Source organism: Brienomyrus brachyistius, chromosome 23, assembly GCF_023856365.1.
Source record: "Brienomyrus brachyistius isolate T26 chromosome 23, BBRACH_0.4, whole genome shotgun sequence".
In the NCBI taxonomy this organism is placed as follows: domain Eukaryota; kingdom Metazoa; phylum Chordata; class Actinopteri; order Osteoglossiformes; family Mormyridae; genus Brienomyrus; species Brienomyrus brachyistius.
The window spans coordinates 20,203,286-20,214,995 of NC_064555.1; positions in this window are offsets into that span (position 1 = coordinate 20,203,286).

Consider the following 11,710-nt stretch of genomic DNA (forward strand, 5'->3'; position numbering starts at 1 on the left):
AGCTAACACCTGCACTCCTTGAAAGTTCTCCCTCCAAAATGATGAAAGTAAGTCACCAAGGTCATGTTTCAACATTCCATCTTTGCAATAAATGTCATTGTAAAACCTTCATTTCCCACAGATCAGTAATAAGTAAACACATACTGACCCCCTGGCCAAAAGCCAGAGGTCATTTCACATGACATCAGTCAAAAAGCAGTACTGAGCTTTGATATCATCATTTGATACATAAAAATACAGACAACTTTATTCTTATGAGTCACAGGAGACAGCAGCTTGCATGACGCAGTTCAGTTTAATTTTTATAAAGTGCACTTTCCAACAGAGCTGACCTTATTTGTTTAATAATGAATTAAACAAAATAAATAGATTGGCAGGAGAAGATGTTCCCTCCAGTGGAGTCCAGGTCAGACAACATGAATCCACGCCACCCACTTCTATATGCAACAACTGCACACACACCTTGGAGTAGGACTTATGTTCCTTAGGTCCGATCACTCTGGGCTATAACCCCAAGTATTCTAAGCCTAGCCCTGAGTATTTTAATACTAACCCTGAGTATTTTAAGCCTAGCCCTGAGTATTTTAAACCCAACCCTGGGTATTTTAAGCCTAGCCCCAAGTATTTTAAGCCTAGCCCTGAGTATTTTAAGCCTAACCCTGAGTATTTTAAGCCTAGCCCCAAGTATTTTAAGCCTAGCCCCAAGTATTTTAAGCCTAGCCCTGAGTATTTTAAGCCTAACCCTGAGTATTTTAAGCCTAACCCTAAGTATTTTAAGCCTAACCCTGAGTATTTTAAGCCTACCCCCAAGTATTTTAAGCCTAGCCCTGAGTATTTTAAGCTTAGCCCCAAGTATTTTAAGCCTAGCCCTGAGTATTTTAAGCCTAACCCTGAGTATTTTAAGCCTAGCCCCAAGTATTTTAAGCCTAGCCCTGAGTATTTTAAGCCTAACCCTGAGTATTTTAAGCTTAGCCCCAAGTATTTAAGCCCAGATGTCAGTATTCATTAAAAAAATAGTCAAAGTCAAGCCCCAGGTAAACTTGACTTAGCCCCTGATTAAATAGCCAGAAACGCCCCTGGTTCACATTATGTTCTACCTGAAATCCATGGGAACAATACTTGGAGGGGGCAGAGTAGTCAGTGATGACTACTCACTTAAACCTTGTAGTTCTTCGATGGGGGGACTGGCTGACAGTGCAAGTGCAGCGAGAAATGACATGGTAAATCTCTGAGCCGGATATAATGAACCAGCATCTCACTGCTGACATGCCATGCAACGTCTGAGCCTGTTTAGTCGAAGGAGAGTTAATGGTCTCGCCTGTTTTTCAGTGGGTCGGGTCCTGGTGGGTTTGGTCGTCAGATGCATGGATGCTTATTGGGAGGGAATTCTAGGAAGAAAGGGAAGAGGGCAAACATTGCCATCCAGATAAGAAGTGTCTGCTTCCTTTCCCAAGAGTAAACAATGTATCAACTCTACCAGAAAACTATAATTATGTTGGAGAGTCTTATACAATTAGTATGACCTATGAGATGGATATATAAGGAAATAAGAACATCAATGCAAGTGAATAATCACAGGAAAAATAAAATACAATCGAGAAGTGATCTATTTATACTGTAGATCTTTTTTCGCTACTTGCATTCAGAACATTATGTAACTGTTCCTTTCATACGACGCTTTATTTAGATGTTGGATACAAACTATTGGATGTGAAAGGATTCTTGGAACATACAGACAGTAATTTATAGTTCCCATGTGAATCCATCTCCAATTTCAGCAGCTTCTTACGAGTATCTATGTACACCTTCATCTACAGCATCTGCTTAATATTGATTGTCGTTTATGTCTGCTCTGGATAAGTTGTGATGGAGTTGTGATTGACACAATAAGGAAGCCGCATTTCCTGTGGCGGTGTCTGGCCCTTAATGCTAGACTGCCCCACAGCCCCCCATTGCTTTCTAAAGATGGGACGAAAATCTGTCTTACAGCTGCAGACGCATTTTTTCATATTTCCTGGCCGATTTACACCAGAAGAACCTACTTTGCATTTCTAAGCTCAGCTGGCTTACTCACTGTGGCATAGGCGTGGAGAATAAGCACAGATTCAGGATAGGAACACTTTCAGAAAGTATTAGAATGGCTTGTAATAAGTGATAGAGCAGCCCGGTGCATTATGAGAGCAGTCACGTAAGAGATCAAGTCATTTTCACAGCGTCCTCAGTGGGAATCTTAATGAAATCACTGCTCCATCACCTGAATCCATTACTTTAGCATATGGGACTTAGGGTTCCCATTTTTAAAAGTACTTGAATTCACTGCTATTGTGTATCCAGGATTGCACTGATAAAAATTACAGTAAAATGTGAAGTGAATAATATATGAGTGTGTATGGCTTTATGCATAATTTCTCTTTGCTAAGAAATTCAGTTGTTTGTGAGACAGTACTGGGGGCTGAGCAGTTGGATTCCCCAGTCCTCTATCCCCCCCCCCCTCATGCACGTGTGAAGCGGTGACCCCAGCCAGGCCTGCCAGACACGAGACGTTTGCTTTCCGGTGGCATGTGGACTGATGTACAGATTGTTCTCGGCTCTCAGTACCTTTGGTATATACAGTATTGTCTCCCCATTACTTTAAATATTGTAACAAGTTTTTTTCTCTTCAGCTTGTTTTTGTAAAAGTGTTTTTACCGAGACATGCATCTGTGCCAAGATGTCATATGTCCTTTGTAGTCAATAAAGGAAATTGTTTGCTTTAAGACAAATGCACAAATATTCTGTGCTGCTACTCCCTTAATTTTTAATGCTACGGACTAGAGATACAAGCTTGTTAGCTAACTTATATTATTATTTTTATTATTGGTATTATTACAGCTGTTTTATTCCTCTGATGCAAAAATAAACATCATTATCCAAAGAGAGAAAGCTTCTTCTGCTTTCTTAATTCCATTATTCTTTTTTTTCTTCTATATTCTTTTCTATATCTAATTAACATTAGTTAAAAGACCATTAACAATTTTCTGCTTCGATGAACGCTGGTGGGTTACGTTATCTACACGCAGGGGGTTTCTGTTAAAAAAAAAAAAAATTAAGTGCTACATGGTTTAAATTTCCACCAGCTCATTAATTTTAGCTTTTTACTGTAACTTTTTAGCAATGCCCAATTAACTTGGAGGTTCACAGTCGGAAATGCAGGCCCGGCACTGCTATAGTCTGCCTTAATGTCTGTAATCCCCTGTGTGACACCTGTGTAATCCTGTTAGACATTCAGTTTAAGCGAAGTTTCGATCTGTGCGATATCAAATATCTACCCAATGATATTTTGCTACTTAATATAAAAAAAAAAACCAATATGTGTCAGCATCCACACTGAGGCTGCATCCACACTATCATAAGGGTTCCACATTTAACTATGTACTGTAAAGATCCTGCACTTCATAGGTTCAGGTTCGGGTCTCTTCATTAGTACCGGCGGGTAAATCTGGTTTGCAGTAGATGAATCATATCCAACTTAACACACATTTTACAAACAACAGACACCTGACAAACACAATAAGAGCTGAAGGTTCCAGACCACTTAAAAATAAAGGTCTTTAAAGGACGCTTCCTCTTCTTTTGTAGTTTTTTGTTCTGTGGTGTTTCATTTGTATCAGTTTTTCTAGTTATATAATCGTAGCATCACTTCCCTTGTCTTAACCTCCACACACTTAGAGATGTAACCCGACATCCTATTGGCCTTTTTTATTGCTTCCCCACACTGGCAAGAGTGGGACATGGAAGCATCAACATACACAGCGAGATCTTTCTCATAATCAGCTACCTTTACTTCAGTGAAACCCATAAAATATCCTTACTTTATTTCTGCTCCCTGCATGGATTACCTTACATTTATCTATGTTAAATTTCACCTGCCAGGGATTATGTTCAACTGTATCCCAGGTTAATTAAAATCACCCATAACCACCACATAATTTTGCCATTTCAGTTTTAGGCATCTAGTTTTACCCGTACAGCTTCTGAACTTTTTTTTTCAGTGAGCTCGCTTGCCTGCAACTTTTCTTTTGCATATACTGCAACACCAGCTCCTAGGCTGCACCTTTTATGTGGCTCTACTCCTCTGGGTTAGGATCTGAGATTCTGCTAAGTCCCTATCCGGTACATGCAAGTCACACAGATGAATATGTCAAATTCATATGATCACAAGTGCATGCAGCCGAGTATGATGATGCGATGATGTCTGATTCCCATCTAACCTTTTTATAATGGGAAATAAAATCATTTCGAGGGAGAGAGAGGAGAATTAATAAAGACCTTGGTTTTAACATGAACGCACATCGACAGATCTGAGGTTGGAATTTACATACACCTAGTATCTCAGTCGCATCTCAGTCGGCACCATGCAGACCTGTTATATTCCCATGATAATGCATCATGACTGATGGATGACCTGCATCATATTAATCACGCCGGCTAGAGGCATTTTAATGCATAACTTCTGTATTTCATGAAGAAGGACACCTTCGGTCAAAGGTTCTTTGCGATAACAATTCACAGCAGATCTCAGTAGTTATATATAAATATTTATATTGTTGTCTGGATGGCAATTTCTCATGAATAACAAGGTAAAAATCAATTAATTATCTTCTCCCCCTGGCATACTGACTAATCTGATTCAAGGGGGTTATATGAATTAGATCAAGTGTGGTTTACATAAAAATATATAGGAACAAGGTGTTTGAATGTGATGTATAACCACATTTAGATGAATAAGATTCAGCTACGTTGGACAATGAGAATCCCTCCCTGAGGATAAAAACAATTGTTCAGTCACATTTCATTTTACTTTTTAACGAATTCCCTTGATTTCAATAGAAAAACACATTTGATATTCCATACAAGCAGGATGGTTTGAGGGTAATTTGAAAAGGCTTCACTGCAGATTCTGTAAGTTTACCTTCATCTGCATGAAAATCAGGTGTAATATGTGTATAAAATGCTGGGGATACCACAGGTAGATGCTGGCAGAGAAGTTAAAATATGTTAAAACATGTACAGTATAAAAGTGCTTGAATCCAGCTGTAGCGCTGAATTCAATGTTCTGGTGAAGAAGTAGTGTGAAGAAGGCTTCGGGAAACTCAGGGATGGTTGAATGGTAATCTTGAAAACATTGAATTGTAATCGCATTTGTTGCTTTTATTTAAAGTCTTGAATACACACACATTAATGATTATTGTGCTGTTGTTTTATGTCATATATAGAACAGATCATCAGGTAAATAAAGCAGAAAAAACAATATTGTCTATAATAAAGTGCACCATTCCAAATGCATGCACAGGAGCCCACATTTGCATTGTGCAGCACGTTTTTTGTTATTATGTGATATAGGGGGAGGGTGGATGGTGTCTCAGTGTGTGGGTGGATGGTGTCTCAGTCTGTGGGTGGATGGTGTCTCTGTCTGTGGGTGGATGGTGTCTCAGTGTGTGGGTGGATGGTGTCTCAGTCTGTGGGTGGATGGTGTCTCAGTCTTTGGGTGGATGGTGTCAGTCTGTGGGTGGATGGTGTCTCAGTGTGTGGGTGGATGGTGTCTCAGTCTGTGGGTGGATGGTGTCTCAGTCTTTGGGTGGATGGTGTCTCAGTCTGTAGGTGGATGGTGTCTCAGTCTTTGGGTGGATGGTGTCTCAGTCTTTGGGTGGATGGTGTCAGTCTGTGGGTGGATGGCGTCTCAGTCTTTGGGTGGATGGTGTCTCAGTCTTTGGGTGGATGGTGTCAGTCTGTGGGTGGATGGTGTCTCAGTCTTTGGGTGGATGGTGTCTCAGTCTGTGGGTGGATGGTGTCAGTCTGTGGGTGGATGGTGTCTCAGTCTTTGGGTGGATGGTGTCTTAGTCTGTGGGTGGATGGTGTCTCAGTGTGTGGGTGGATGGTGTCTCAGTGTGTGGGTGGATGGTGTCAGTCTGTGGTTGTGTGTCTCAGTGTGTCTTTGTCCTACAAACCTCAGAGGCCCCATGCAAATGCATGGCTTGAGTGGTGAACACTAGCACTGAAAATGGAGGAAACACCAGATTTTTGCTGTAAAAAATTGAATAACTATATAAGCTCAACAGAAATTCAGGCTTTTCCTGCTTTGCTCTCAGATAAAGTGCCTTCAGGCTGCAATGGCAAAAAGTTAAAAGAGCAAAACATACTGGAATTTCTAGATGTTTTTAAAAATGGCTTCTGGATTAATTAATTTTGAATCGATACCACATGCAGGAACCTATATGTTAACAAGGTTTGGCTGGAAGCCGAATCCGATGGTGTCTTTTAAAGGCATCTAAGATGCTCTAAGGCAGAAAATAGAGAATCAATACTTTCAAGGCTCTTGTAAGTCATTTGCTTTTTGAAAACTCAGCAGAAACAAAGAGTATTTTTTCCACAAATTTTAACCCTTATACTGTATATATACTCCCAAGGAGGCTGAAACACAATTTCTAAATGCATGCAAGTTGCCTCAGATAATGTCCCCAGGACACGTGCATCTTCTTTTTGTGCTCTCTCAAGTTTATTTTTTGCTTTTACAAAAATGACTAACGCTTCTGGGGATGCAGTTTCTGCAAACACCAGACTCACGTTTCACCATCCATCCATGATAACATGTAAGATTTACCAGAAACACCTGCAGTGGGCTGTAATCTGGCAACCATCTTTACTACAGAAAATGAACTTCATGGCAGCGGTAGCCTAATGGTTAGGGACGCGCAGCTGTGATTGAAGGGTTGCTGGTTTGAAACGCCGATCAGCGATGTACTACCCTGGGTACTAAATTAGCTGTCCACTGCTATGTCTCATATGGGTTAAATGCAGAGGACACATTGCAGTGCTGTAGTCTGTCAACAATGGCAGTTGCTCATTTAATCTCTTAAGACAGAGGTGCAACTCCCAAATCCACAGAAAGGGGGCGCTCTAACTCACGGGTGAGAACACTTCTTTTAAGTAGCCTGCATGCATGAACAGTGCATGAATGCCTCACTTTAACTGATACTGCAAGTTACTCTGTAACTGGCAGACATTACAGCTTCTGATAGTGATGCACCAGCATGATGCTCCTATGAATCTGACTTCTGTGTGACCTTTGCAGCTCCTAAATTCACAAGCAGGTTTCAGACTGGCTGATACCGAAGATCATATTGTTCATTCTCATAAAAAACATGCTCTGGTTTGGCCAGCATTGCGCAGCTCTGCCTTGTAACCTCTGAATGCTGCATCGCATCTCTGACAGCACTGAGCTGGGTGTGACTTCCAGGGTGGGCTGTGACCTGACCTGCAGGCAAATGAACTCTGCTCTTCACAGACCACCTTCTCGAAACACCTGCAAGAAGAAGAGGACATGAAATTAATTAGTGGCAAAAGACGTCTGTGTTACCAAATGTGCAATGATTTTATTTTTAAGGTTTGTTATTTTAGCAGCTCGCATTCAGTGGTTAAGGACTTTTAAATTACAGAATGTAAAGAATTCTTCTGTCAAGGCTTCCACCATGACCGATAGAATTTTGGTTAGTACCGGAAAGAAAACTGCAAGATTCCCAGCCATGTATTTTTAAGTGATTATTATCAATATGCATGGTAATGGAAATGTACAGCTGTGTAATGAGACCGGTTAACAATATTGGACACTTACTGTCGATTTGCTATATAAAAACTCTACACTTTAAATGGTTTGCCATTTTCCCATTTTACAAACAATGCAGCCAACTGAATCTAGGCAATTTTAAACATATTTCAGATGACAGATACATAGCACACATACTGAATGTGACGTTTGTCTCACATATTCGAGTAGGATACATACATTAGTACACTAACGGCGCAGACTGTGGTTTAATCAATCACCTGCTCTCATTTCAGCCGCAGTCCGCTGTCACAGAATTCCCCTCTCGCTGTAAATCGTCTAGTAAAGGCTCCCAAAGCTGGAATTGGGAGATCAGTTCTACATACATTTCCAGGTAAACATATACACTGGAGTCTGTGGAGAGAGGTTACTGCACCTTACAGAGCTTTCTGCACATCTTTATATGACAAAAAAACCCGTGCACATTTCTTCCAAGTAAAGGTGACTCATTTTCAAGAGTAATTGAACAATTAGAATTTTGGTTAGTACTACAAAAAAAATAAAAAAATAAATCACCAATGTATTTTTAAATGATTATCATCAAAATTCACAGTAATGAAAATGTAACAGTGCATAATGAAAGAGGTTAACAATATTACAAACATATTGGTAATTTCTGTGCATTTTGTGTTTCACTGCCATAGCTCCTAGTTGTGACTCATTAGTGACAGAAGCCTTGATAGAGGAATAACCCTTTACATTCTGTCATTTTTAATATGTGAAGTCGTTCCCACCTCACATAAAATATAAGCAATTTGTTTAAGTGCAGAACAGCTAACGAATCATCAGCATTTACCACTTTTATAACATTCAAAGGTGCTCAGTTGGGTGCAAGAATCTAGCATTAACTTTTATGAAAAAGTATTATTCAGTGTTATTTTACAAATTACATTACATATGTAAACTATTGTAGAATATTATTAAAGTAGTTCAATTTAACTTCACCATTGCCAACATCCAACCATTTAGATTTTAACTTCAGTGAGCGGACACTGTTGCTTGGCAACCAGATTAAGGCACTGGTAGGTGGCCTGGGGATCAGCACTGCACGCATTGACTTGGCAAACAGTGTCTCGACGGGGAAAAAACATATACAAAGAAGACAATTCTCTATGAGAAGGTGAAATTAGATCCCGCTTTTTTTTGTAGTTATTTTGAATTCTCAGTCTTCAAGTTCATAGCTGATTAGGCATCGTCTCCTATCCCATCTGCATTTATCTGACACTTTTATTAAAGCGGACTTACAACTGACAGATGGGCTCCTTGATATTTGAACCCACTGGTAGCGTAACGCTCTAGCTATTCAGTTACAGGCGCTGCAGAGCTGCCCGCCTGCAGCGTTAATGGTGCCTCCTGAAGCGAGGAACATCGACTGGGGTCCCTAAAAGGCCAAAAACAATGTGTTCAGCATCCATAGGAAACATTTTACGTCCCTATTTTTTTATACGAAGGTCTGGTAAGTGCTTTATATTTCTTCCACATGTTTTCTAAATTAAAAACGTACAACATACATTTTAACACCATTTGCTAAAACCTTATATGCAGCTTGATCTGAAAGGACTGTAAGACCTTTAGTGAAAAACTCTACCTCATTAGCATAATGGGATGCATTCTGCAGCTCGATGATTAAAGCCATACATCTACCTGTAGATACACTTCCTCAGCAACGACTTCTGGTGCAGAACTACAAAGTGGCCCCAAACAGCTCAAATAATACAGACTATATAGCGGTGCTAACAATGCAAATACTAAAACACGTCTGAGTTGCGATTCTGCATAGTGCTTTCATTACTGCAGCATTGATCTGCACTTGCCTCTTCAGTTTGGATTACCCAGTTTTCATAAACATTTATCACACAATGAGCTATATTTTAGAGCATCTTCAAATGGGATTTGTAGAGGATTTCACTTGTTCGTTCTCCTGACCTCCATCAGTCATGAAAAATTCAAAATAGCATTTTTTCCTGTGACTCACTGATATCTCATTTACATGGTTTGGGAGGAATAATTCAGAAAGAGGAGGATATTGGTTTAGGATAAGATATCCAGTGTCGTCCATTAGATGATAGCAGGGAATGAAGGTCATCAGCCTCACCTGACAACAGGATGGTTGGTCTGATTCAAAAGTGCTACACCACCTCAGTATTGATCAAGAGCGTAGATGTCAGTATAGACAGTAGGGACAGTTCCCTACCAATATAAGGGAGTACCAAACTGTCCCTTCCAATATAAGGGAGTACCAAACTGTCCCTGCCAATATGAGGGAGTACCAAACTGTCCCTGCCAATATGAGGGAGTACCAAACTGTCCCTACCAATATAAGGGAGTACCAAACTGTCCCTGCCAATATGAGGGAGTACCAAACTGTCCCTACCAATATAAGGGAGTACCAAACTGTCCCTGCCAATATGAGGGAGTACCAAACTGTCCCTGCCAATATGAGGGAGTACCAAACTGTCCCTGCCAATATGAGGGAGTACTAAAATGTCCCTGCCAATATGAGGAAGTACCAAACTGTCCCTGCCAATATGAGGGAGTACCAAACTGTCCCTGCCAATATGAGGGAGTACTAAAATGTCCCTGCCAATATGAGGGAGTACCAAACTGTCCCTACCAATATGAGGGAGTACTAAACTGTCCCTGCCAATATGAGGGAGTACCAAACTGTCCCTACCAATATGAGGGAGTACCAAACTGTCCCTACCAATATGAGGGAGTACTAAACTGTCCCTGCCAATATGATGGAGTACCAAACTGTCCCTACCACAATGAGGGAACCAAACTGTCCCAGCCAATATAAGGGAGTATCAAACTGTCCCTGCCAATATGAGGGAGTACCAAACTGTCCCTGCCAATATGAGGGAGTGCTAAACTGTCCCTGCCAATATGAGGAAGTACCAAACTGTCCCTGCCAATATGAGGGAACCAAACTGTCCCTGCCAATATAACGGAGTACCAGACTGTCCCTGCCAATATGAGGGAGTACCAAACTGTCCCTGCCAATATGAGGGAACCAAACTGTCCCTGCCAATATAACGGAGTACCAGACTGTCCCTGCCAATATGAGGGAACCAAACTGTCCCTGCCAATATGAGGGAGTACCAAACTGTTCCTGCCAAGTTCACAGAGGAGGCGAGAGAAGGAAACTAAAAACACTGAGACCTACCCTATACGCACATTCGCCGCGAGGTTTGTGACTTCCAGTAGCAACTGTAAGCGTGCAGGCACTGGAGACAAATGCGCAGTGAGTGATTACAGATACCATTTGATTTGTTTATTATATTCACACATCATGGCAATTTCAAATGACTGTTTGGTACAATTTTTTTGCGTGGCTTGGTTTCAGTGGTTAATTGTTTTATAATAGCTATACACGCAGTAACACACAATCTTCACTAATTTTTTCGTTAAGCATTCAGTACACTGGCAAAAAATTGGGTGGCACGATGGCGCAGTGTTAGCACTGTTGCCGCGCACCTTAGGGATCTTGGTTTCAGTCTCCATCGTGGTGCCATGCATGTGCAGTTTACATATTCTGCCGGTGTTTTGTTGAGGTTTCCTCTATGCACTCCATTCCCCCCCCCCCCCCCCCACAGATCAAAAACATGCTGAAGTTAATTGGAGTAGCCAAATTGCCCGTAGGTGTGCATGCATGATTGAATGGTGTCTGAGTGCCCTGTGATGGGTTGGTGCACCCTCCTGGGTTGTTCCCTGCCTTATGCTTATAAACTCTGGACCCCCCACAACTCCTAATAGGACAAGTGATTACAGAAGATTGATGGCGACAAATTATATAGGTCTAACTAATGTCTTGTGGTTTTATGTAAAAGCCAGTATGATTTTCCATTAATTTCCCAAATAATTAATTATTGCATTATTAGTCAATTCTCTTTAATTCTTCTCTTTGACTTTGATATTATTGTCCATTTTTATAATATATTTATTTCGAAAACCTATTTTTTTAGTAAACACATTTTTTTACTTGTAATGCTTAATTAAGATCTTTGAATATTCAATGAACAGCCATTTTGAAATGTATGTGTTTGGGGGGGGGGTTCTTTTTCAAAG